The 27,683-nt window shown below is 37.8% G+C and overlaps 1 long non-coding RNA gene across 1 annotated transcript; it reads right to left on the bottom strand.

Annotated features, from left to right (window-relative positions):
• Positions 1-907: 907 nt before the first annotated feature.
• Positions 908-18,738, bottom strand: LOC124385229. The gene is made up of 4 exons (XR_006925709.1): positions 18,603-18,738; positions 18,253-18,379; positions 1,528-1,660; positions 908-997 (listed from the first exon to the last, which is right to left on the bottom strand). It is a non-coding gene; the product is annotated as an uncharacterized LOC124385229 (long non-coding RNA).
• Between the last annotated feature and the right edge of the window lie 8,945 nt (positions 18,739-27,683).

The following is a 27,683-nucleotide window of genomic DNA, read 5'->3' as shown; positions in this document are numbered from 1 at the left end:
AAATCCACAAATACACAATGCAATTCCATTTTGTCCTACTCTATACTTCTCCATCAACATCCTCAATGCAAATAAGGCATCTGTGGTGCTCTTCTTAGGCATGAAACCATACTGTTGCTCACAGATGGTCACCTCTTCTCTCAGCCTGGCTTCCACTACTCTTTCCCATAACTTCATGGTGTGACTGATTAACTTAATTCCCCTGTAGTTACTGCAGGTCTGCACATCTCCCTTATGCTTAAAGTTCGGTACCAGCACACTCCTTCTCCATTCCTCAGGCATCCTCCCACCTTCCAGAATCTTGTTAAACAATCTTTAAAACTCCAAAACCGATGCTTATATGAAATATTTATCTGTGAGATTTTATAGTCTACAGAGATGGCAAAGTACACACAACCCTTTACTCTAGTAGAAGTACAGATACTCATGTTTTAAAATACTCTAGTAAAAGTTAAAGCACTGATTATACTTTTTCACTCAAGTTAATGTAAAAAAAGTTTGGGCTCTGACGTGTACTTAAGTAAAAGGTAAACATTACTACTACCTGTTTTAGTGTCACACTGGCAACTAGACCTCAGATCATAATAATATATTAATACAAAATAATTTTGATACCTAATGAATGTATACAGAATGAACAACCTCCATATAGAACACAAGCAGAGAAAAAATGATGATGATGATCAGTTGATGAAGAACGTCTCTGTTCTCAGTCATGTTTAATGTGTAAAGGTAAAAATTTGTCCAAAAAAACAAATAGAGTGAAGTAAAACACTGATACCAGAATAACCCTAGAAATCTACTTAAGTACAGTAACAAAGTATTTGTACATCATTACTTTCCATCTCTGTTAGTCTATTTACTGTAGCATTTGAAAACCATTATATTTAATTCTGAATAATCTGCAATAGACTGGACTTTTCTTTTTTCTGGCATTTGATGATTGATGATTTGATGATTGATGGTTGATGATTTGTTTGTACACTGAACAGCAGAGCTGAGGCAGAAGAGAAAGAAGAAAAAAAAAAAAAAATAGTACACGTTTGGTAAATATTAACCTCACAGATCGAATAGATTTTTTAAAAATATTTTTAAAAATTATTATTTTGATGCAATACAATACAATACAATACAATACAATTTAGATGCTTTTTGAGTCTCCCTTTAAAATTCTGAAAAAGCCAGTCAAATCAAATACACACCAAGTTACATGAGTCCATCTAACAATGTGCTTACAGATTCACTCATCAATACTTGTTATATAGTTACAGAATATAGACAAGTGAGCAATGTTTAGATATTTTCCCTAAGCTTCTGTTTAATATGTGTCATTGTGTTTTGGGAGTGATGTATGATGGATCGTAACAGGAGCTGCAAAGCAGCTGGAAGAAGGGTTTGTATAACAGAAACTGAATAACATTACAAATTAAACAAGGGAGACACTAAAACTTTCCTAAATCTGACATTTTGTGTTCTGTGGTTCTGTCTTCTGAAGGGAAAAAAATCATTATGAATAACAACACCCACAGTTCTGCCGTCGCCTTGTCCGGTCTGCTTCGCCCTTCGCTGTGTATGTTTTTCAGGGCTTGCCGCAGGGGAAATACACGCAAGGCATCTCGGGTTCAGCTACGTTAACTTTAGTGGATTGGACGTCTGTGATCTAAGAAAGAGTGTGGGATGAAAGAGATGACAGGAAAATATAGAGATGAGGGAGAATGACATAGTGACGGATTCTCTCAACGTTATTCACCTCTATGACTCACGTCAACCGCTTAGACGTCTATGACTTTTCAGCATGGTTGCATTGCAGTCACACCTGAAACTCCCACTATGTATTGAAATGTGGTTTTGCTCAGCAGCAGAATGCCACTTTCTCCTGCTCAGCACATCTCTGTCATTTATACACTGTGGTCAGAGGGAGTCAGGAGAGAAACAGTGTTACATTATAAGGGCAGTGTCTCAATGGTGAATGTGCCAGTCTTTTAGTTTGGGGAAAAATTTGGCTTCAACTTTTATTACTGTTTTTTCTTCCAGTGTCGAAATTTTTTTTTTATTAATACACTGACTAATTCTGATCATCATCACTGCACCCTGCAACATCGTTTATCTGCAATAAATGGACAATTGGTGCAACCCAGATGAGGATGGGTTCCCTCTTGAGTCTGGTTCCTCTCAAGGTTTCTTTCTTATGCCATCTGCAGGAGTTTTTCCTTGCCACCGTCACCACTGGCTCACTCATCAGGGACAGAATATCTTATACATTTTAATCACCACATTATCTGTGTAAAGCTGCTTTGAGACAATGTTCAATGTTAAAAGCGCTATACAAATAAAAACTAATTTAATTAAATTAATTTTCTTCTCCAAGTCTATTACTAAAAACAAAATGAGGCATGTGGATAAAGGAAAATAATAAAATATGGGGTGGCCTTAAGTGAAACCCTGATATTGCAACCAAACAGCTGAAATTTTTATTGTTTTCCCATAACGTCACATCCTCAATGTTTTTAATATTTTTATACAACAGATACCATGTTTCCAATTTTGAAAGTAATTACACTGGTGCAGTAATGGTGAAGAAATTACAATCCTGGTCATCCAAGGTGATTTAACTTCAGGTTAGAATCTTCCTATATCTATACACAACTCTCTGATCGAATTCAATTTAACTTGTAACCTCAGGATAACCATGGACAATCAACTGTCCTTTTCCTCGGATGTTGCCAATGTTGTTGTCCTATAAACTTTACCTTTGACTCTTGCAGATACCCTACTATCACAAATCACTCCTGCTATCACTCTTCTCCACCCACTCCACCCTGCCTGCACTCTTTTCTTCATCTCTCTAACACACTCTCCATTACTTTGTACTTTTAACTCCAGGTACGTGAACTCCTCCACCTTCTCCACCTCTTCTCCCTGCAACCGCACCACTCCTATGCCCCCCCTCTCATACACATACATGCACTCTGTCTTACTCCTACTGACTTTCATTCCCCTTCTCTCCAGTGCGTACCTCCACCTCTCTAGGCTCTTCTCAACCTGCTCACTACTCTCACCACAAATCACAATGTCATCCGCAAACATCATAGTCCACGGAGACTCCTGTCTGACCTCGTCCATCAACCTGTCCATCACCACTGCAAACAGGAAAGGGCTCAGAGCCGATCCTTAATGCAGTCCAACATCCACCTTGAACCAGTCTGTCGTTCCTACTGCACATTTCACTGCTGTCACACTGTCCTCATGCATGTCCTGCACCACCCTCACATACTTCTCTGCCATACCTGACTTACCACAGCTGATACCACAACTCCTCTCTCAGCACTCTGTCAGATGCTTTCTCTAAATCCACAAACACCCAATGCAACTCCTTCTGACCTTCTCTTTACTTCTCCATCAACATTCTTAAAGCAAATATTGTGTCTGTGGTTCTCTTCTTCGGCATGAAACCATACTGTTGCTCACAGATGGTCACCTCTTCTCTTAGCCAGGCTTCCACTACTCTTTCCCATAACTTCATGGTGTGACTGATCAACTTTGTTCCCCTGTAGTTACTGCAGGTCTGCAAATCTCCCTTATTTTTAAAGATCGGTACCAGTACACTCCTTCTCCATTCCTCAGGCATCCTCTCACCTTCCAAAATCTTGTTAAACAATTCTGTTAAAAACTCCACTGCCATCTCTCCTAAACATCTCCACACTTCTACTGGTATGTCTTCTGGTCCAACCAACTTTCCACTCTTCATCCTCTTAATCGCTGCTCTTACTTCCTCCTTACTAATCCTATCCACTTCTTGCTTCATCGCCTCCACATCCTCCAATCTTTTCTCTCTCTTATTTTTCTTATTCATCAGCTGCTCAAACAACTTCCTCCACCTTCTCAACACCTCCTCACTAGTCAACACATTTCGATCTTCATTCGTTATTGCTCTAACTTGCAGCACATCCTTCCCAGCTCGGTCCCTCTGCCTGGCCAATTGGTACAAATCCTTTTCTCCTTCCTTACTATTCAACTTCTCATACAGATCATCATATTTCTCTCCTTGGCCTTTGCCAAATCCCTCTTTACCTGCTGCCACATCTCCTTGTATTCCTGCCTACTTTTCACATCACTCTGTCGATCCCAATTCTGTTTTGCCAACCTGTTTCTCCTTATGCTCTTTTGCACTTCCTTATTCCACCACCTCGTTTCTTTGTCTTCCATTCTATTTCCAGATGTCACACCAAGTACCTTTCTAACTTTCTCCCTTATCACTTCTGCAGTAGTTGCCAATAATCCCGCACCTCTTCACCACCGAACCCCTGTCTGACCTCTTCCCTGAACCTCTCACTACATTTTTATAATTTTTCTTTCTTCACATTCCTCCTCTTCTTCTTTACCTCCAAAACCATCTACAGACAACTATCCGATGCTGTCTAGATACACTGTCCCCTGCCAACAACTTACAGTCTACATATGTCCTTCAGGTTGCCTCTCCTACATAGAACACTTTAATACGTCACCCTATGCTCCTCCTTCTTCTTTAAATAAGTATTTTTCTTTCTCCTCCATCTCACAACCCACTTGTGGAGCATAAGCACTGATGATATCTGATGGCCTCTCCTTAAAGCCATACCTACCTATCACCTCCTCATCCCCTTTGTTCCCTTCACCTACATGCCCATTGAAATCTGCCCCAATCACCAATCTTTCATTCCTAGGTACCCCCACTACCACTTCATCTAACTCACTCCAGAATTTTTCCTTCTCCTCCATCTCACAACCCACTTGTGGAGCATAGTCACTGATGACATTTATCATCACGCCTTCAACTTCCAGCTTCATGTTCATCACTCTATTAAAAATCTCTTCACCTCCACTACACTCTTACTGTACTCTTGCTTCAGAATCACCCCACACCAGTTCTCTTACCATCCATACCATGAAAGAACAGTTTAAACCCCCTTTCAATGTTCCTGGTCTTATTCCCTTTACACTTGCTCTCCTGAACACACAGCATGTCTACCTTTCTCTGCTCCATCATATCAGCTATCTCTCTCCCTTTACCAGTCATAGTACAAACGTTTAAAGTAACCACCCTAACCTCCACTCTCCTACATTTCTCTTTTCCCTGCTGTCTCTGTAGATGCCTTTGGCCAACAGTAGCCCAATTTCCACTGGTACCCTATTGGCTAACAATACCTGTGGCCATCTTGACCGATCTGGTATGAAATTCTGGTTTGTGATCCACATATTTGATTTAGCACATATTTTACGCTGGATGCCCTACCTAATGCAACCCTCCCCATTTATCCGGGCTTAGGACCGGTTACAACACAAATGAGGACAACAATAAATAAGACAAAGAGTGAAGTGCAGGGTGTATATATGCATGTGCACATTAACAGTGAAACCAGAAACAGTTGTGCGTAAACACGTGTGTGTTTGTGAAGGTCATGTGATGAAGTCATGAAAGTGCAGTGACTGCTGGAAAACATAGTCTATCAACTATAATCCTGACACGAACAAACTAGTTACTACCTGTTTTCACTATTTTAAAGCAGCTCTCAAACACTTACGCCCACATTTTTATTTGAAGTGAACACAAAAAATGCAGCCACAAAAGCACAATGTCCCCTGTCCTTCAGACTTTGCCACAGTGAAAAGATTTGACCGTTATAAAATGACAACACTGGAGATTCCTTCCAAAAATGTTTAAACAAGAATTTACTTTCAGAAAGCTTCATCATATCAATAGCTATACTTATAATAATAACACTTTTTCAAATGTGTCTGTAAGCTTAGAATTTTGTAAAGCCCCAGTGAATAAATCCTAGTGCATTAGCTCTTAGAAACAATGACATATTAAAATTAGCACAATATCGTATGATTGCAGCCTAAACTACTGTCGAATTTGCTGTTATAATTGTAAATAATGAACACTAAGTGCACACTAATTACAACTCAGCCAAATGTGGATTAAATGCACACTATTTAAAGTGTAAAGAGCTTGAGAGCTATTTTACACCACTGTTCTCTTAATTCTTACACTTCAGTCATAGATTATTTACCCCAGCCACTCTTAGTGCCGGTCCCAAGCCCGGATAAATGGGAAGGGTTGCGTTAGGAAGGGCATCCAGCGTAAAAACGTGCCAATTCGAACATGCGGATCATGAATGCAGATGACCCACTGTGGTGACCCCTAACGGGAGAAGCCGAAAGAAAGTTTTATTGGTTTCTATCAAGAACCAGATCCAACAAGGTTTTACAAGCCCTTGCAAATCCATAGCAGAGCTTCAAAAATCAATGTGTATAAGAAACAAAAAATGGTTCATGTTAGGGGTTAGGAGAGGGGGATATGTTTGTACAATTTATTAGGACTTCATTGAAATTTGATTTAATAATTTGAATTGAGATTATATTCCCTGCACTGTAAAAAAATCTGTAAAATTTTTCATGAAATCAAATAAAGTTATTAGGGTATGATGTTTAAACCAACAGCCCAGCTCTAACTTTGCATCATAATGTACATTGTCAATTCTTCATGCTCCTGTTTTTTTTTTGAAAACCTCTGCATTCTCAACTTCATCATGCCCATGGAGGAAGTTTCAAAACTTCCTCCATATGCTACTTTTTTTAAATACTTAATTATTCTAGAGAGAATGGCTTTACATAACAGCCAGGCCAAGGCACAGTGATGCACATATCAGATCGTATAGTGCCACTCTCGTTTTATCACTTATTTCCCTGTTCCCTTGGGTCTAAACCCGAACTGTCTCTCATGTCTCTCGCTAGAAAAAGCCCATCGCTTACACTCATCTGACAGTTCAAAGACTCACATTGATTTTGATCAGTCTTGTGCTTGATGGGCTCTGACGCAAATGTCAAAACAGTAAACCCTGCGCTGCGTGGTGGCATTCGTCATACCTGTCGACTCCAGGTGTTTTAACCTTCTCAGGATTACAATGTTGTCTCTGAAAGTTGTGGGGTTATGTGGATATATTTGCCAGTCTGACTGCTGTTTGGTTTCGACTGATGGCTCTGGACTGCTGAATTTTGATGTTTTACAATTTAAAACCCTAAGAGAACAATAGTGACTGTAGTCTCTTTCCCCTATCAATTACACTAACACTAGCCAGTCATGGGCATCTGTTATCTCTGTATTTAATGCTGCTGTTTAATGTATTTAATATTATGCGAGCAGCTGGCTCAAAGGAAGTGCATGATAGCTTTTGCCCTCCATGTAAAGTAGCTGTTATGTGATTGGGTGCCTTATATGTGTGAATTAACTCCTAAGGAAAATCTGTCAAAAATACAAAAAAAAAAAAAAAAAAAAAAAGAAAAAAGAATGTTCTATGAAGAAAAAGGTAAAACATGCTTGGCCTGAGTATTTCCCTTACTGTTAAAATGACATCATTATTTGTGTTATGAAGCACTGTTTCCTATGAGATGTGTGCTTGTGATCATGCAGAACAATCTGTGCAAAACACCAACACCCAGCTTGCAGTTACCCCAAACTATTCCCAATTAAATGTTAGCTAGCTATATCAACTTGACATGCTGTGCTAATTGATGAACATTTTTGATCTTGCTAGCATAACAGTGTTGTCCCCCTCCATATATCCAGCTAATGCTAACCAGACATGGGCAAAGCTGGTGCTCACAGGTAATTGCAGTAACTTTGGTGCTAACATCTACAGTTTTATTTCATATGTTACTTATGTAAATTTTGACATAAGGTGCAACAGGAGATCAGTTTTTCTACATTTTGAAATGAAATTTTGTAAAGAAATGGGGAAAGAACCCAAGCTAATAAAAATAAGCATTTGCTTCAAGCGACACTTGTTTTTTTCTTCTAACTGATTTTATATAGTTAAATGTCTATCTGTGAATTAATAAACCTCAGTCTTGTGAGCCAGTAGAAAACAACAGAGGTGGCAAAAGTACACACATTCTTCACTTAAGTGGTGTTCAGATACTTATGGTTTAAAATACGCTGGTAAAAGTTGAAGTACTGACTAACTCAAGTTAAAGTAAAGAAGTTTGGGCTCTGAAATGTACTTAAGTAAAAAGTAGCCATTACTACTACCTGTTTTAGCATGATGCTAGTAACTGGACCTCACTTCATATTAATATTAGGGCTATCAATCGATTTAAATATTTAATCATGATTAATGGCATGATTGTTGTGAGATAACTCAACATTAAATGAAACTTAATTACAATAAATACACAAAATACAAAATAGTGCCACCAGTAAACCTGTTGTATATTGCACACTGTGGTGTGTAAGAGACGTAAAGTGAACAGCAACAAAAAATTAAAACAAAATGTTGTACAAAAGAGCAATAGCAGCAATCCAGAAAAAAAATGTGCAAAAACGGCATGTAAACAGTTTCTGGTAATAAAGTGATGTAATGTGAGTGGTACTGAAGACACGGATATGTGAAGTGAATACGAGTGTGTGTTGAGTTCGGGTTGTACAGATCAGTCACACTGATCAGTGTGTGTGTGTGTGTGTGTGTGTGTGTGTGTGTGTGTGTGTGTGTGTGTGTGTGTAAATTCAGTTCAAATTGTGTTACCTAATGAATGTATCCAAGTTGAACATCCACCATATAGAACACAAGCAAGAAAAGATGATGATGATCAGGTGATCAGGAACGTCTCTGTTCTCAGTCATGTTTACATTACTGACTCCCTCTGTCTTCTCCACGTTAAACTCAAACTTCTTGTTGCCTTCTGTTTTGCTCACTGTTAGCTTTGTAAACTAGTCTACATCTACATCAGTGTGATAGCTACACAATGACAGAAAATAGGTTGATGGGCTAAATACAGCCCGCAGTGAAAAGAAAAAAATAATTTCACCAAATAGATTAAAACTAAAGTAACAAGCCTGTTTTGAAAATGTAGAAGTAGAAAGTACAGATATTTGTGTAAAAATTGAAGGAGTAAAAGTAAAATGTTAAATAGTGAATAAATACACTAGAAATTTCCCCACTGTGGGACGAATAAAGGTTTATCTTATCTTAAATAGTGAAGTAAAGTACTGATACCAGAAAAATCTACTTCATTAAAGTAACAATTTGTACTTCATTACTTCTCACCTCGGGAGAACAATAAAACAAACAAAACAACAATCTAATAAGTTATTATATATAAACCCAAAAATCACTCACACCTTTTTCAGGTTTAAAAGATTATTATATAATATGTCCCTCATTGTTTGCATTCATTCGTAAATGAAGTTATGAGAATGTCAGGTATTTCTGTGTTTTGCTTTCTTGCATCTATGCACATGTAATATTATAATAACTTGTGGTTAAGACTGATAAAATCCTACTCTTCCTTGCTTCCAAACAGCTCTGGTTCAGCTGCTTCACCCAGCAAATTTTACTCTATTTATCAAAATTGAAGTGAGTAAAGAATATGTTTATGGTGAATGCTTTTCCCTTTATGTAGACAAAATATTCTTCCAAAATTACATTCAGACAATCTTTTCTCAACACAATATTTCACTCCATGAAATGTGATACACCTACATTTCTTTTTCTATTCCCTTAACATTTAGTTCTTTAAGATCCCAGGAAATTTTAATTCCATTGAAAATAATTCAGGAACTGCCCTACTTTCCCTGAGGTCTTCCACTTTCAGACATACATATTAATATTTAGAGATATTTGCTCCTTGAAAGCTGACCTCAGTCTTTACCTCAATTACCTCAGGATCTCTTCTGTGCACCAGGTGTTAGTTTGCAATCTGTGAGTCAATCTAACTGCCCTTGAAATCACAGATGATGTTTAGTCATCATTTTTGGACTCTCTGACCTACTATTTTATGAGTCCATTCTCCTGACCTGTGATAAAGTAATACAGGACTCGCCCTTAGGGGTCTATGTGTGTATCTGTGCTGGCAGGCTTTGTCTAATAACTGGGTCTACTAGCTTGTGCTGTCATTCTATCATGAAGGTGTAGTTTGTTACACAGCCTTGTGTGCTCATGATACGGCCACAAAACTTCCCAATGGACACATGAAGAATGTAAAGAGACAGTTACAGCTTTTGGAAAATTGCATTTTCTTAACCTTTATAAAAATGGCTGTTCAGCTAGGTGCTATGCATTTCATGAACACAAAACAATGTGTGAAAGACTGATGTATGAAGCCATTACCGTACTTCTATTGCAGAAGATGACACTGAACACCTACCAGTGAAGCTAAAAACTATTTTATAAGACAGGAGAAGTTATACAACTGCATCTTTTTGGACGTCTTTGCATGCATCATAACAAACCAGGATGAAAGTATGTATTTAATTAATACTTGAGCAAACAGATTTAAATGAAAGATGGATATTGTTTCTCAGCTACAAAAATGGCTGTGGAATTATTAGATTTGAAATCAAGATCTTCCAACCACAGGATTAGCACTTTTGTTTTGTACCATTTATTAATATCTAGCTTTTTAGCAATAGTGGAGGAAAGTATTTGTAATTTGCTAGTGTACTTGAATAGCTCTTTTGCATATTTGTACTTTACTAAAGTATTTCCAATTAGGGAGACTTTAATTTTAACTTCACTACATTTTAAATTCAAGCGGAACATTTGAAAGGAATAAATGAAAAAGAAACTTCCATGGCCTTATTTGCTTGATTTTTTTAAGTTGTTAAAAAAGAAAGTTGATTAAGCAAAGAGTCTATTGACAAAAAAATGATTATTATGAACAATATAGCCATAATAAATCATTGGATAGTTAGGTACATTTGAAGGCAAATACTTTTGCACTTTTACTCTAGTGAAAGTTTATAGGGAGCAATTTACTTTTACTGGAGTAATATTTTACCAACTGTATCTCTATGCTTTACTATCAATATAAATAAAATGCAATGAAAAATAAAAAATACCATAAACCACTATAATAAGTGTGTAAGCTGGTTAAATTTACCAAGCATAGTTTTTAGAAGCACAACAGTAAAATCATGGTAGTATCAGTGTTCAGAATACCATAGAGCATCAGATGAAAACCACAGCAATCAGTAGGAGAGAAAAGCCAGGTAATCCATAGTTTCCGTCTCCACATGTTAATGGAAGCTTATAGAGAAGAATGTCAATGTTAGCTTTGGAAAGCAGCCAGGTTTTTCATCTCTCTTTCTGTATACAACACACTGGTTCTTGACAATTCTAGCAGGTTCAGAATGTACTGATGACTTGCCATGTGTAGATCACACCTAATCTTACACCATTACATCATCGTGAAATCGGGAGGAATCATTACTCAAAATGCTTTTCTGTTTTATAGTTAAGCTTCATCTGCATCCATAGATCACATACAGGCTATGGACATGTCTGTGCTTGTCTGCGCTCATGACTTGTAAAGCATCAGCAGATCTGAAGCTTTGATCACTAAAAGTAGTGAAAAAAAAGATGCATAAATCTTTTGCATTGAAAACATTTATAAGTATGGCTCCTGAGCAACATTCAGAAGTTTCTGTGCTTGGTCTACTGCCCAAACAATCCTACAACACACACACTCACGTGCACTTCACTTCCCCAATGAGCAATTGAGTTGAAATCACACATGAGATTGTTATTTCGAAGTCCCAGATCATAAAGTAGCGGAAGATGCTAAGTCCTGAGAAATGCCTGTAGCTATTTACTGCTTTGGCTGTGTGCTGTGGAGGAAGTCATGGAGCCAACAACCTTTTTTTTCTTTAAATCTACACTGTTATCAAGAAGTTAGCCTTGAAGTTAGAGAACAACACAAGGGCATATTTACCAATGAATAACCATTTAAATGCTGCCACAACAGTGTATTGGAGATAATCTTTTGGACATCCATTTGTATTCTTTACAGCTATTGATATCGTACATGAAAAAAATATTATGCATGGATAAGGATATTCAGTTATGTAACACTGCAAGTGTTCCTTGTATTGTAGCTTTGACGTTTTTCTCTATTGAGGATGAATACGCACCTGTATGTCCATCGGCTATGCGGGTTAGGGTTAAGGGACACAATAACCCAATGTGTGGCTTCTTTTTCTCTTGTGTACACAAGCTCATTTAAATTTTTGTTTCTCCACACAAAAGGCTTTTGGTGTGGTTAAACTCTTGCTGCTGCATGACATGAAAGAATTCAAGGCCTTTGTGCTTCTTATCAAAGCATCATATTCATTCTGGTCATAATACGCAATGTAAAATTGTGTCTAAAACACGCAATGTGATGTCCTTTTGTAAAAAATGTTTTTAGAAGAATGTGACCTTTGCATGGTTAATAGTCGATGCTTTCTAGAACATTTCTGAAAGGGAAATACACAGATACAAAGGGGAATTCTAAAAGAGGCAAACAAAAGAAATCTTGCTAAATAGTTTTTTTTTTTTTTTTAAGCGTATAAAGTAGTTTGGGTGGCGCAGAATGCTTGGAAGAAGTGGAAGAAAACCAGAGAACCCAGAGGAAAGCAATTGACAGTTATAGAACTCAGACAGCAATCCACAAGGATATATAAATCTTAAACTAGTTTTTAATTTAAGGAACTCCTTTACAAATTAAAGTGCAATAACAAAAGAAAAACACTACAGTCCATGATGAGTTTAATGTGTTATGCAGTTTCGCAGCAAAACCACAAATTTCCTGTTATAATGACATTCATGATAATGAGAGAAATCGCAAATGCAGAATTCAGAATTGCACGCATTTAACAACTTTCGATTCTACGGTATTTCGCTTTCAGCTGTGTTTGCGTCACCGGCATCTGTCTTGTCCTTCTACTTCTTCCTTTCTTGTGAGTTTAGCGCATTTCTTCTCATCAATCAAGCAGTGCAGTAGATTAAGGGGCCACAATTTCTTTCCCCTTGGATTATCTGTATTTATTTTTATTTTTTTTACTCAGTAATCAATATGATTTAAGATGTAGTTAAGTACAATACTTCAAACAAAACATACTTAAGTAAAGTTAAAAAATTTTACAACTTTTTTAAAAAGTATATAAAAAGAGTAAATGTAATTCGTTACTTTCCACTTCTGGGATTAGGAGAAAGTTATGAGTGTGTTGTTTTTTAGATTCTCCCTAACAATTGACCTACTGGTACAAATATTGCCTTGTGTTTAAACATATTTATGGTGACTTCAGTCTAAGTGGGAAGAGTTGCAACGCACCTGCTCTCAGGTTACTTACAAAACACTCAATGGTTTCACTCCAAATTATCTATCAAGCCTTCTAACACGCTCCAATCCGTCAAGCTCCCTGTCTAGTAGTTCCTAGAATAGCAAAGTCCACTAAAGGTGGTAGACTCACATTTAGTATTCTCACATTTAGCTCTTCCAGACACACTCTCCCAGTTTAAGTGCAGATTAAAGACGTATATTTTTAGCGAGTTCTACACATAACACACGTCACATCATAACCTCGTGCTCCAGAACATCTGATCACATGCACATTATCAACTTGTGCTGTTAAAATAATGAACAGAAGCTACACTAATTTCTCTCCACTGCTTCTCTTTCTCTACCCATCCCAAGGCATCCTAAGGTTGCTCCAACCCCAGTCACATCCCACCTCAAGAAGATTGTGGACCTTTAAAGAAGTAGATGCCGACCCCGCAAACATCCCAAACCATCTAGAGACGTACCAGTGCCAATTGGATCCCACTTCATGTGTTGAAATTGGACCTCCTGGAGTGTTTAAAGGCTCTGGCATGGAGAAACTGGTTTTGGATCTGGAGCATTTTCGCAAATGTTGAGCTATTTTATGAGTTGCTCAGTAGCTCCTGGTTTTATAACCACAAATGACTGTAAAAGACTGTAGAAATAACATTACTTATAATCTTACATTCCGGTGCTCAAGTTCTCTCTCTCCAGTGTTCTGTATTGTTTAAAGACTATAATCACACTTGATGTCACCCAAATGAGGATGGGTTCCCCTTTTGAGTCTAGTTCCTCTCAAGGTTTCTTCCTCATAACATCTAAGGAGTTTTCCTTGCCACAGTCACCACGGCTGCTCATCAGGGATAAATACACACCATTCACCTTAACTGTTGATTTCTGTAAAGCTGCTTTGAGACAATGTCTGTTGTGAAAAGCGCTATAGAAATAAACTTGACTCGACTTGACTTGACTCTCAGGGATGCTATTGGAAAATTGTGGCATGTGAAATTGTAACAAATCGTATCGAACTTGATTTTTACCTCGGTTTCTTGAGATTGATTTAGGCTATAAAAGTCTTCTGCAATGTTCCTGAATTTGAAAATGTAAACTACATGACTGCTTAACAGGAAATATGCTATTGAAGAAACATTATTACAGACATTTGACCTTTATGTGACCTTGATCCAATTTTAGAACATTTCCCAAGTGATATGGTCACAATGACACATCAAAAGGTAGAGGCATAAAACATAAAAAAGCAACATACACCAGTACGTTGAGTAAATAGCTGCACTGGCATTACCACACTAACATATTAAAGCAATGGTGACTTTCCTTTAGAGAAATCATTCATTGTTACATTAGTGTGGAATTCAGCTAGCTGTGGCCTTATGCCAGGCTGCATTACATCCTCTCAGAGCTGTTTGAAGCCTCATCGTGTCTGACCACAGAAGAGGGTTTTCTGCATGACGCCATTCACAGCGAACATGTTTGAAGTCGCCCACTAAACGTCTCCGCTGTGTTTTAATGTGTCTGTCTTGAACCACAACACCACACAGACACACTCGCTGGGCTTTGATGAAGGAATAGATCAAACAAGTAAAAGTGACACGTAAAATCACAGCTGAGACATTTTCAGCAGTTTTCCCCCTCCTCTCTCTCTCTCTCTCTCTCTCTCTCTCTCTCTCTCTCTCTCTCTGCACCACTGAGTCTCAGTGACTCTGTAAACATAACACTATAAAAAAACAAAGACATCAGCAAGGATGTTGGCAGATGTGTGTGTGTGTGTGTGTGTGCGTGTGTGTGTGTGTGTGTGGGTGTGTGTGTGTGTGAGTTATACAGCTGTGACGAGAAAAGGAAAGATGCGAACCACTTTAATGATTCCGGTAGTCAGAGTTGTCAGAATGCATCTGTGTGCATGCGCGTCTTACACCTGCAGCACTGTAAATTACTCAGTCCACTGTGCACACACACACACACACACACACACACAAATGCAGACTCTCCATTTTTTAACCGGCCACCCAGCATGCAGCCTTGGCTTCAATAAAACATGGCAACCTCTAACAAGGGTTGATTCATTTAGTTCTTCCGTAGAAGCCTGTTGATGTTATGAGACTCAGGCTGGTGATAGAAGAGGTGGTTTCCTCCTTGTCCACAGGAACAGTCTGAACTGCATTTTCGTTCTAAAAAACGATCTTCATCGGTTTTAAAAAATTTTGCATTTTGAAATGCAAGAAATGTCTATATCTACGTCTGAAATTTCTGAGAATGCTTAGATTAGATTAGATTTTTAATGTAATTGTGCAGAGCCAATTAAATGCATTTAACATCTAACCAGCAGTGCATAAGTGGCCTATTTCTAGTAAATAATAATGGGGTAAAGAGGGTATGGGGTAAAAGGGTGAAAGTGATTAATGTACAGAAGGTGCAGTAAATAAATAGTGTCAGGATCTTCCAGGCATGTGGCGCGCACTTCCGGTTTTGTGGCGTGCACTTCCGGCTGGGCGGCCATCTTGTCATTTTTCCCTCGCCTCCTGGTATTTAAAGACACCAAAGACTTTAGCTCGGAGCCAGATTATCTCCCCGGCTTCCTATAGTCCCTGGGATTATTCTTGCCACCCTGCCTGCTCTGGATCCTGTTTCTGTTCCTGTGCCTGTGCCTGTTCCTCTTCCTGTTCCCGTTCTTATTTCTGTTCCTCTTCCTGTTCCTCTGCCTGTTCCTGTTCCTCTTCCTGTTCCTGTTCTTATTCCTGTTCCTCTTCCTCTTCCTGTTCCTGTTCCTCTTCCTGACCCTGACCCTGACCCCTGTTCTGCTCTGCTCTGGTTTTGAACTCTGGAGTGTTTTTGGTTTGTGTTTCTGCCCTGCTTATATTGTTCTGTTTGCTGGCTTTTAGATTTTTTGAACTTCGGTTTTTGCTTTTGTCTTCCCTGCATCACCCTGTTTGCTTCTGTTGTTGATCCTGGACTATTTTTGGACTGTGTTTTTGCCTTGCCGGTTTTCTCTGTACCCCTGTGTGCATCCTGCATTCGGGTCCTCACTCACCTAATCACCCGCAAGAGATCATTGAAAACATAAGTATTTGACCCTCCTCGTTTTGATCAGGTGTTTATTTAATTTCCATCTCTTTAAATTGGTGTGGCAATGTTAACAAAAAGCACCAAGTTTTTTTAAACAGAGAGTTGAAGAAGTAAAGTTGTTGCTGTAGGGCAACCCAAGATATATCATTGTTTGTTTTAAATTGGATGGGTCACATGACACCATTGTTTTTAAAAGTTTTAGTTTTCTCAATATTCACTAGAACAGTTTTTCAAATGTATTTGCTTGGGAGAGCGTTTTTGGCCCAGTTAAAAAAACAACAACAACAATGTCTCATTTTTATGGAAAGCCAGACCATAGAGAAAAATCTGGATTAATGCAGAGATAGCCTTAAACAAATGACTGAAATATGCATATTAGACTTTATCACAAATTAATATTAATTACAGAGCCCAGAAAGTTCATAGATTATATCATAGACAGGAATGACAGTTGGATTCCAATGGAAATGATCTAATAAGGATCCTCAGGATTTGCACTAACTTGAACATGAACAGACTCTAAAGGATTCTACCTATGAGAACAAAATCTTCTTTGTTAAACCCAAAATTAAAAGTTTGTAAATATATGAAGGTTACTTTTATGCTGCAAATGAAGAAATTCATTGTTACATAATAACTGTAAAAACATGGCCCATTTCTTGAAAAAGCTTCTTGTGGTAGTTAAGGTTTAAACTATTTACTAGAAAGTGTATGTGTTTAAATACTAGAGCATCTAGAAAGCCACTGAGAGAGATCTTAAACTGATCAGTTGTGTAATGGTGTGTAGATTGGATTCTGTCTCGCTTGTAAATCATTTTGAATAAAAGCATCTGCCCGATAAATAAACATGGTGAGGAAATGGAACATTTTATAGGATTGTATTCAACTTCAGCCTTAAACTAGGATGTAACCAACAACATGCAAATATATTCTGCATTTCCAGATGAATCCCACCTTCAGTACTGGGACCAGAGCAGAAGTAATCTGTTTCTTATTTTGACACTGTATATATCTGTCATTACGCTTGCCAACATCACTTTCTCTCCGTGGCCAGGATAACAGGTCTCAGTAATGCTGTAATGCACATGTCCGACGCAATCCATCCTGCTCGTATTGTTGATTTTTACATGTATGAGTTCTTCATACATTTCAAACTCTTGGCAGATTTACATCTCTCTCTCTCTCTCTCTCTCTCTCTCTCTCTCTCTCTCTCTCTCTCTCTCTCTCTCTCTATCTCTCTCTCTCTCTCTATCTCTCTCTCTCTCTCTCTCTCTCTCTCTCTCTCTCTCTCTCTCTCTCTCTATCGCTCTCTCTCTCTCTCTGTCTCTCTCTCTGTCTCTCTGTCTCTATCACGCTCTCTCTCTCTCTCTCTCTCTCTCTCTCTCTCTCTCTCTCTCTCTCTCTCTCTCTCTCTCTCTCTCTCTCTCTCTCTCTATCACGCTCTCTCTCTCTGTCTCTCTCTCTCTCTCTCTCTCTCTCTCTCTCTCTCTCTCTCTCTCTGTCTTTTTCTCTTACTCATTCTTTTTCTCTTTCTCTCTTTCATTTCTCTTTTTTTCTCTCTCACTTTCTCTGTGTGTGTTTTGCTAGTAAGCAGATTAGACACTTTGGAAGGGGTCAAGGCGGTTTACAGAAGTAGAATAAAATGTACAAGAATGAAATGTACTAAAGTGAAGGCCAAAGCCTGGGGATGTTTACTGAAGGTGGCGTTCCATGTGTTACATTTAGCCTGAATTATGCTCACAAATTCCTTATACCAATAATGTGAATATGAAAAAAAAAGAATATTATAAAAGAGAAAGAAAGACGATTTGTAGGTTTCTCATATATAAATATGTTCAGGTCTAATATGTCATATATTTCTTATATTTTATTAAAAAAATTAGTGATAACTGTCTTTTTTTCTGTGGTTTTGCTATAAAACCTTTGCCATGGTTACAGTGGTTGGTTTGTTAAATATTTTATATGAACAACCTGACAGTTACTATAGCAATGTCATGATAATACCATAGTGGACATAACATTACATTTATGGCAATTGGTGGATCATCTTACATTTATCTCCTTCATACAACTGAGAAGCTGTTGGGTTAAGGGCTTTGCTCAGGGGCCCGAAGTGGCAGCTTGGTGTGGCTGGGATTTGAACTCCAATATCTCCAATACCTCACTAAGATATCACCTCCTGAATGGTGAAAAGGATAACAGCCATTTTACTATCAGTATGATTCACATGGTAGTTTAATATGTAATAAACAATGTTACCATAAAGCATAATAATAAATTATACTAAATCTAGTTTGTGAACTATGCTACACTAGTACAGTATAAACAGTACAGTAAAGCCATGAACATTAAATCTGTGAAATATTTACAGTACTAAGTGCTAAGAACTCAAATACACTCACCAACTCCATTATTAGGAAAACTTGTACACCTGGTCATTTATCCAGTCATGTGTCAGCAGCAGAATGCATTAAATCGTGCAAATATCGGTCAAGAGATTTAGTTAATGTTCACATCGAACAACAGAATGGTGAAAAAGTGGGATCCTTGTGGTTTTATCCATAAAATAGTTGCTGAAATCACTTGGCTGGTTTTCAGAAACTGCTGATCTTCTGGGTTTTGTACACACAACAGTCTGTAGAATTGACACAGAATGTAAAAAAACAAAAGCGTCCTATGAGCAAAGGGTCAACAGGTTGAAACACTACGCTGAAGAGTAAGACCAGAGGAGAATAACCAGACTGGAAGGAACTCAAATTAGCACTTTTAAATCTGTGGTGAGCAGAAAAGCATCTTAGAAAATCGAAACACATCTAACCTTGAAGTGGGTAAGTTTCAAAAGGGGGCGTCATGGTGCATTATGGGGCAGGTTTAACCCAATTTGGACAGTTAAAGACTGCAGAAAAGAACAGCTGATCATGGGATGGATTAATGTATGTATAGATTTACATATGTGGGGTTTGTCATCTCCTAATTAGCTTTTTTTTGCAGGGTTATTACACATGGCTGCAAATTTCATACTAAAATCCAAAGTGTGTGTGTGGAGAGAAACAGATTAACTGCATTACAGGGTTCACCTCAATGTTATGTGTGTGTATGTGTGTGTCCTTGTTAATTACGGATTAGGATACATTTCCCTACAATTCTCAATGTCAAACAACTTCAGACTCAACTAGTTCTCAAAAGAAACAGATTTCATGATTTCTGCTTCCTTTTGTTTCAGGACAGATTTAGGTGCAGCCTAGCATTGATTAGCTACAGTAATAAAATGATATTGCAATGGCCTCGCAAGAAATCTCAGAAGGATGTGTGTGTGTGTGTGTGTGTGTGTGTGTGTGTGTGTGTGTGTGTGTGAATTTTCCCAAACACTCCACACAAGTGTCAGCAGGTCAGAGGAAATATATATTTCTCCCCAAGCAAGTTGCAGATTATTCACTGACCAAATGACCGACCTCTAGAACACACACATACACACACACACACACACACACACAACAAGCATAGCACACTGTTTCTCGTCACAAATCTTTTTTAATGTAGCGTGCACTCTCTGTTATGTGAGCTGAAAGCGCAGGACTCTATGCTCATAAAAATAAATAAATAAATAAAAAATCCATGTGAGTTCATGAGTTTTTGGATTTATGTAAGATTTCCCTTTAGCTCTGAGAGTGCAGGTGCCTGGCTCCAAACATGCACAGGTTTAAAATATGGAATGGACATTTACCCTGATATATTAACAGTTACCAGACCTGTTTAAATGTGCAAGGCCAAAAATATACTTTATATAATGTCATCTCAAAGCTTGCATTAAAATTACTAAAAAAAAAAAAAACCTTCAATGCCTCAATGATGAACTGTAACGAGCATTGCAGAGCCAAGCATAAAAAGTTTTAATTTTGTTCAATGGATTTAGAGATTTATAGCGCTGAAGATGTTTTAAATGTGCCTTAAACATTCCCAAATTGTAGAGAAAAGGGCTCATGCTTTAGCTTTATAGCATGTCACAGATGTGTGGCTTCAAATTTTCTTTCGATCAAGAATGACACAAGATAATGACTTTGCCACATGCTGAACATGGAATCGTGAATATATTGTTTGACATATAAATCTAAAGCTGTGTTTTCACAACGGTCCGGTCAAATCAAGCTGCTCTGATTACGCATTAATGAATTTTTTCTTTTCCAAAGTTGTCCTTGTCTCTTTTCTAACTCTCTTCTGTGAATGATTCCAATTATATTGTTTATTAGTTCAAGTTTGTTAGCACAGCATGTCAATTTGACATTTTTTCCCTTAAAACTTTTTTTTTTTCTCATCATGTCTGGAAAAATCAGAGGTTACTTTGTGATGTAATAAAAAAATAAATAAGCTACGCAGGTTTGGACTCTATTATGTGTGAGGTCATGCCACGTTCATGTCACAAGGGGAATTCTGTAGAAAAGGGGAACAGAGTTACATTATTCTAACAGTGAAACCGCGCTAACTTTAATCCTTAACTTTAGCAATTGAAAAATTTTGTTCAATTGATCTCCCTGGACACATGATATGTTCTTTTGAAAGTTTTTTTGAGAAATCAGGGCCATCTGAATGACATACACATTTCTTAAAACCAATTCAATTATTGAATTATATGGAATTAAATAATGTACAAATATAAATGTTACTGTCATTAATTAGTCCCTATCATTTTATCCCTAATGAGCGAGCCAGTGGCTTCAGTAGTAAAGAAAAACTCACTAAGATGGTATAAATAATAAGCCTTGAAAGCAAAGAGACTCAAAAGGAAACAGATTCTCATATGTAGGACACCAAATGTCCATTCATTAAAGTTCCATCATTGTTGGGGTTCTCAACTGTTCTCTGATGCACAACAGAATACAAATCTGTTCATGGTCATCGCAGCCCTAAGCCATTATAACAGACTGTTTAGATTTGTCACAGTCCAAATCCATCCTCATGGTTCTTACATTTCTTTCTTTTTGAAAGTTGGTAACTCAGTTATATGAGGTAAAACACCTACAAAGCAAAAGTGCTAATCAAATCCCACTAATTATTGTATACTGTAGATGCAGTATAGAACACTGACAATGTGGCGATACTCGGATTCAACCAGAAAATTATTTACTTACATATTGCTGTAAAGTAACTAGCAAGCTAGCATTGTGCTACTGTTAACTACAATGTAATCTTTGCTCAGCAGTATGGTATCTCTTCTTAACTAATACCATAATCGAAAATAGTTTTCGGTGTCTCAGAATGACATTCAGGAATACAGTCATTCTCATGATATTTTAATATATTCTGTCATTCAATGAAAAAAAACAGGAGAAGCTTCCATGCAGTTGATACCTCCCGGTCCCTGAGGTGAAATATTCGCCTCGGCCTCAGATGCTCTGTGACCTGTGAGCCTTTTGACTTTCGAACACATTTTAAGTCACAAGCTTGAAAAATGTTGTAGATAGTGAACTTTTGTATGTTTTCTGCCCCAGAATGTTGAAAGCAGCAATTTGATTAGCTGGCTGCACTTTACATGTTCACCTGAAGAACAAACATTTGAACAAGGACGCAATGAGCTTTTTTTAATAAACAAGATATATTCATTAAACTGTAAAAATGTAATTAAGTAAATAATACATTTTGGTTGAAACAGTTAGTGGTGTATATAAATGAGATAATGAGTATGTCTGTACTGTACGGTACAGGGAAGATGTTCATTGGTTGGTCGTGTCCCATGTCTGTCAAATGACTTCTTTCAGGCGAAGTAGGCGGTTCTTGGCTGCATTTATTGATGAGGCTGGAGATTTGTCTTTGCGAGACCAGCGAGACACTAAACTTTCGTCCTGAACTCAGACTGTAATGGGGTTTAGTGCAGGCCAGGGCTCAGCAGCGGGAGCTTCTCTCTGCCTTGTTTATTATCTTTGATTGCTCTCTCCTCTTCCCCATGTTTCCCTTGGTCCTCATCACTGCCTCGGGAGCACCATCACAGCTCCGTTCAGCATTAACTCACAAGTCCCGGCCCAAGCAGACGGCCTTGGGGTCAGACAGAGTATCTCCAGAGACACATCACTCTTTTGTGGACAGCTACAGCCTGGGAGACTGCTTTTCCCCTTTACACTGACCCAGCCTTTACTCTAACTCATTCCACCACACTCTCTGGTCTTTTACATGTTCTAAACAGGCTTTTTTTTAAAACATGTTGGGCTTTTAGTCGCATAATTTAATTGTTTTTTTGTTTTTGCTTAATATCCTGACGTTACACCAGCTGGTGATTTAATCTGGTCCAGATGCCAATAGTTGCAGGTCATAGATCAGATTCTCCTGCTTATACTATATGTAACTTAATTTTGTCCCTTGAAGTAAATGTTTGTGTTGGATCCCAATGTTAACATTCAACAACAAAAAAAATATGCAATTCAGATAGATGAACACTAGAGGATGTAGATCCAGGTGGAACTCAGTTTAAGGAACTTGGGAAGTTCGCATCCAACCTAAATCTTATATCCTATCTCTTTTTTTTGCATAGCACTTTTCATATTCTTTGTCAGAAAGTGTAAATCCAGATGTAAATTTTGATGCTTAAAGAGCAGGCCAATGGTGACAGTGACAACAAAAATTCCATGAGATGGCACAAGAGTAGAAGTCTTCTAAAATACTAGACTTAAAAGAGAGCATATCCTGTTCTAGATTACAGTGGATAGTGGAGTTATACATCATTACATATACTGTAAGGGCGAAGAGGAAGAAAGTATTATTGTGACGGAGTTTTTTATTTAATTACAGTATTTTAAATTATTTTTAAAAAATTTTAAAGACAGAATTTACACAAGTTTTGTATTGTTTTACAATAAACAAACCAGTTGTGAATTCGGTTTTTATATCATATTCAGACACTTCCTGATTGTTTACCCTGTTTTTTTTTTTTCTTACAATTTCCTTATATGATCAGTGCCTGATCTTCTTCTTGTCTGTTATCTTGGGTAGTTTAAGAGGAAGTAATGAAGTACAAATACCTTGTTACTGTACCTGAGTAGATTCTTCTGGTATCAGTAATTTACTTCACTATTTTTTACTTTTACGTGTTACATATTTTACACAAATATCTGTACTTTCTACTTTTTACATTTTTAAACCCGACTCTATACTTTAGTTTTAAACTATTTGATGATCAATATTTTTTCTTCTCATTGCGCACCATTTTCAGTTCCTCAACCTATTCCCTGTCATTGTGCAGCTTTTTCAACCTGCCACTGGTGTATCATTTCCTGGCTATAACGCGTGACAGACGTAGGCTAGTTTACGAAGCAAACAATGAGCAAGGCAGAAGGCAAAAAGAAGTCTGGGGTTAACGTGGATGAGACAGAGGGAGTCAGTGATGTAAACATGACTGAGAACAGAGACATTCCTGATCACCTGATCATCATCTTTTCTCTGCTTGTGTTCTGTATGATGGATGTTCAGCCGAGAAACATTCATTATATAAGAAAAAATGTAATTTTTTGTATTATTATATTAATAGAATGTAAGGTTCAGTTACCAGCATGACATTAAACAGCTAGTAGTAATGGCTACTTTTTACTTAAATACATTTCAGAGCCCAAACTTTTTTACTTTGAGTGAAAAAGTGTAGTCAGTACTTCAACTTAGTTTTTTAAAACATAAGTTATCTGTACTTCTACTTGAGTAAATGATGTGTTTAGTTTTGCAAGTAGTGTGTCATACAAACACGTCATGTACAGGGAGGGAAGAACTTTGCCTAAAAAATGTCATTTTAAAACATACTCCTCTTTGTATTTGTTTTTTTTTTCATTCATTATTTGTATTATCTCATTTTTCCTGGTGGTCTAGTGGTTAGGATGCGGCGCTCTCACCGCTGTGGCCCGGGTTCGATCCCCGGTCAGGGAACCAACCCCAGCTACTCTTAGTGCTGTTCCCAAGCCCGGATAAATGGGGAGGGTTGTGTTAGGAAGGGCATCCAGCGTAAAAACGTACCAAATCAAACATGCGGATGGTCCGCTGTGGCGACCCCTAATGGGAGAAGCAGAAAGAAAGTATTTGTATTATCTCATTTACACTGTTATTTTATTTAACATTTCTGTGATTTATTTTTCCACATTTACCTATCTATCTATCTATCTATCTATCTATCTATCTATCTATCTATCTATCTATCTATCTATCTATCTATCTATCATCTATCATCTATCTATCTATCTATCTATGTAATCTAATCTAATCTAATCTAATCTAATCTAATCTATCTAATATGCAAATACCATACCATATTTAGAACAGAAACAAAAAAAAATTACGATATATCCAAAACTTGGTTAGCTTTATTTTTTTGGCTTTATACTTGGAAATTTTTATAATATAATCACTCAATGTCTTTAAACTATTGTTTCTTATTGATAAACATATTACCTTAACAACACGCTGTGCTAAGCAGGCTAGGATCCTAAGGGAAGACTCGTTAATCATCAGTGTGTCAGACGTTTAACTGCCATGTGTCAAACATTTGGAGGAAGTGCAGGTGTGTGTTCTGCTCTCACACAGAGCTCTTGAGTGCGCCGTTCACATGCAGCACTCTTTACGAGCGGAGGCCCAGATGCCTGGTGTGGCGTCAGCTGGGAAAACAACAGAGTCTCACAGAGGCTCAGCCGATGCTGCTCGTCTCTTTCATGCTGCTGAATTTCTTTTTGTTGAATCGTTTCACAGTAGTCAGTTCAAAACTTAACCTGTTTTCCTTGTCAAAAATAGAGAGGGCAAATTTAAAGTTGGAAAATCAAACAGATGAACATTACTGATGTGAGGTACATTGAAAGGGCAGGGCACCTGGGATTCAAGTTCAAATGTATTTGTCACATACACATACATACCGAGTTTGACATGCAGTGAAATGTTTTACGACTGTCCAACATTTAAACATGACAAAAGGAATAGAATTTAAGGATTTTTTTTATTATTCTTTCGGATTCTCCCATTAGGGGTCGCCACAGCGGATCATGATACACATGTTGGATTTGGCACATGCTTTTACGCTGGATGCCCTTCCTAACGCAACCCTCCCCATTTATCCGGGCTTGGGACCGGCACTAAGAGTGGCTGGGGTTGGTTCCCTGACCGGGGATCGAACCCGGGCCATAGCGGTGAGAGCGCCACATCCTAAGCACCTGAATAGAATATAAGGATAAAAGTCAATAATAAAAAAAAAAGTGTAAAGTATAGAAAAATATATCTGTATACATACATTCAGGTAAAGTCAGTGAGTTCCTATGGTGCTCACTCTTTTCACATGGCTGATATTGCATTTTTATTTTTGAGTTGTCACTCATACCAGCAAATGCCAATGCTAAAATGTAGACTACACAAAATTCCTAAACAATGAGGTCTGGAAATATCTAATATTGAGGGAATTATAAACATTTTACCATTAGCAGACTGTTTGAGTGCATACAAATAGAAAACACATGCCCTTGTGGTGTCACTCATTTTAACTTGTATAAATAAATACATGAGCAAAGAGACATTTGTGAGATCATACGCATATAATCACAGAAATAAGTTGTGTTATTCATTCATCTGCAGGGTGGCGAATCAGATTGGAGTCCGTCCCAAAAATGACCTGAGCTCAGGTGTGAACTTTAGGGCTATGAGATGTGAACTTAGCCACTGCACCACCATGCTGCCATAATCTGGTTATACTTTTTTTATATTTTCCAGTGTTGTAACCCGAAGTTTACTGTTGAACCAACATCATGTTTATCGTTTCAGAATCATATGATTTGCCTTGAACATTATATGTATCAGTAATTTATTTTGGTGTTTTGGTCACAACATGATGCATAAAACAGTTTACAACACACACACTCTCTCTCACACACACACACACTCAAAAATACAGACAATATTATTAGGACCATAGGCTCGTGTAGTGCATGCTCACATCACTGATACATAAAGCTCTTTTCACTTCATAGATGTAAAGATGACATTCATCAATCAGATGAAGGTTAAACAGACTAAAAGGGATGCAGCAAAACTAAAACATTGGAAATACACCAAAGCTTTGTCTACAGTAAGACAATGGCTCCTTTGCCCTGGTCCTGTGGTACACCATGCCCACATATTATAGTGTTGTACCTGCTATAACACAACCACTATCAATAAAAAAAAAAGCTGATCAGCAGATTAGGTACAGGAGATGTGTTGGGAACAGAAAAACACTGTTCACATATTTCACATACTGTATGTGAAAACAAATGTCATACAGGTGGTACTCTAGGACCAGCTCTAGGAGCATGTATAATTAGGTAATGAGATGGTAAATTCACTCTATGTACATATTGTGTGATAAGTTTTATAAGGTATCATTTAACCACCATACAATTTTGGTTGTGGTTGTTGAGGGGGAAAACATGTATACATGTTTTATGAGTAAATGATACTGTAAATGTTTATGGGAAACAATTGTTTTGAAAACAAGCTGCAGAAAAAGTACAAACAGGCTTTTTACATGGTGTAGCATGCCACCTACTGATCAAACATGAAACAGACCATTGGTTATGCTTTTTTTCTGGGTAAAAGCAATTGGTTTTGGATTAACATTAGCCTGAATCTTATTTTGTAACCCTTTGTTTAATGGCAAAACGTGATTGTTGCGGTTTTGCGCCCTTGGTAAAGCTGAGGGAGGTATGTTTTTACGTTTTGTAAATTGTGAAATACTATTGATTGCTTAATGTAACATCACTCTGTTAAGTTCAGTTTCTTATCAGTGTATGTCATTTGTTAACATTTTGTTTATATATATATATATATATATATATACACACTCACCGGCCATTTTATTAGGTACACCTTACTAGTACCGGGTTGGACCCCCTTTTGCCTTCAGAACTGCCTTAATCCTTCATGGCATAGATTCAACAAGGTACTGGAAACATTCTTCAGAGATTTTGGTCCATATTGGCATGATAGCATCACGCAGTTGCTGCAGATTTGTCGGCTGCACATCCATGATGCGAATCTTCCGTTCCACCACATCCCAAAGGTGCTCTATTGGATTGAGATCTGGTGACTGTGGAGGCCATTTGAGTACAGTGAACTCATTGTCATGTCCAAGAAACCAGTCTGAGATGATTCACACTTTATGACATGGCGCGTTATCCTAGAAGATGGGTACACTGTGGTCATAAAGGGATGGACATGGACAGCAACAATACTCAGGTAGGCTGTGGCGTTGACGCGATGCTCAATTGGTACTAATGGGCCCAAAGTGTGCCAAGAAAATTTCCCCCACACCATTACACCACCAGCCTGAACCGTTGATACAAGGCAGGATGGATCCATGCTTTCATGTTGTTGATGCCAAATTCTGACCCTACCATCCGAATGTCGCAGCAGAAATCGAGACTCATCAGACCAGGCAACGTTTTTCCAATCTTCTATTGTCCAATTTTGGTGAGCCTGTGCGAATTGTAGCCTTAGTT

The sequence above is a fragment of the Silurus meridionalis genome, chromosome 4 (assembly GCF_014805685.1).
Source record: "Silurus meridionalis isolate SWU-2019-XX chromosome 4, ASM1480568v1, whole genome shotgun sequence".
Classification (NCBI taxonomy): Eukaryota; Metazoa; Chordata; class Actinopteri; order Siluriformes; family Siluridae; genus Silurus; species Silurus meridionalis.
The sequence above is the reverse complement of the archived record's forward strand: the minus strand, read 5'-3'. Positions and strand labels throughout refer to the sequence as shown.